General features: G+C 39.3%; 1 non-coding gene across 1 annotated transcript in view; it reads right to left on the reverse strand.

Annotated features, from left to right (window-relative positions):
• LOC103615641 overlaps nucleotides 1–237 on the reverse strand; it is a 5628-nt gene extending 5391 nt beyond the window's left edge. The window contains exon 1 of the transcript XR_001862027.1: nucleotides 178–237. This is a non-coding gene — a transcript (uncharacterized LOC103615641). The remainder of the gene's footprint in view (nucleotides 1–177) is intronic.
• Nucleotides 238–1339: the final 1102 nt, after the last annotated feature.

Raw genomic sequence — 1339 nt, forward strand, 5'->3', positions numbered from 1 at the left:
TGCTGAACCCAAACTGCCTTTACTTCACGTGGCTGCTGGTACGTAAAGCTTCCTACACATAATTAAATAATGGAGTGAAAGAAAGAGTGAAAAAAGAGGGTTGGAGGAAGGAATATTTCCAATATTTTATCCTTTTTTTTTTGCTTAGCTGTGAGATAAGCAAATTGCTTGCCTCACCTTATATGTATTCCAGAATTTCTTTTTACAGTCTGAAAAGATGTCCTCTTTCCTCTGAAGGATGCTCATACCTAGTGGTAAAATATTTACAATAATCAGAAAAAAAGCAAACAATTAAATCCTCACATTTTTCAATGACATCCCAGACCCTTCTCAAAATATATTGTAATATCTTTGGAAGAAAAGCTGATATTGTTACAAAAAATACCATTCTAACTACCTAATAGTGCTACAAGAAATCTCATCTGTTGACTCGACTCCTAGCACTGACACCAGAGATCAGCTGAGATATACTGGGTGTACAGGTGGTGTAGCATCTGTTTCTCTGCCATACCAGTCACCAGTGGTGTGGTGGTGGAACAGAGAGGATGAAAGCACCTTTTACACCCATGAGAGAGAGAATAAGGCATTTACCATATAAGCAGAGGCTCCTTAGTCCGACTCTGGGATTTTTCTGGGTATTCCCATGCCTTGAGGTTATCGGTATCGCTCAATGGATACATTATTTTACTGGTTCCCAGTTTAGGGACTTCTACTATCCCCTTTGTGGTCCTTCCGATCCTTCTGGTCCTTGGGCAATTCTCAGCTTAAGTTGTGACATAGTTAAGATTTTGAGAGGAAGTATCTGGTGTTTGACTTCTTTTTTTACTTCTCTTCAAAAACAAACCGAATGATTTCCCTGTTGGGGTCATAGAATACAGATCTCACAATGCCAGGCAAAAAGAGGACCTGTCTTACTCTTCTTCCACATGAAGTTTGAATTAAATTAGATAATTTAATTACATTAGTCTCACCTCTTAATTTTCTTATTCCCTCATGTTTATTTCTGAAATAGATACTAGACTTCTTTAAAGTATCTTCTTACTTGTTAGCTTTTGAGATTAGCCATTAGTAGCATGCTGTGTTTCTATAGATTCTCACAGCAGAAGCTGGTTGGCTGAACTATGGCATTTCCTGACATTTACAGCTGTGTTTTGGAAAATGAGACAGCTGATGCTGAGAACTAAGCAGAACAGTTCAAACAGACATGGATGCTACAATCCTTGAAGGTGCTTTGAACTCTTTGTTGTTAATTAAAAACTACGTGCCCAACCGAGCTCAGGGCAGGCCTCCTTTGGTCCAGCACACATCATGGAAAGCCCTGAAGTGCCACAGGCGGTTC

The sequence above is a fragment of the Corvus brachyrhynchos genome, unplaced genomic scaffold, assembly GCF_000691975.1.
Source record: "Corvus brachyrhynchos isolate BGI_N302 unplaced genomic scaffold, ASM69197v1 scaffold5, whole genome shotgun sequence".
Lineage (NCBI taxonomy): Eukaryota > Metazoa > Chordata > Aves > Passeriformes > Corvidae > Corvus > Corvus brachyrhynchos.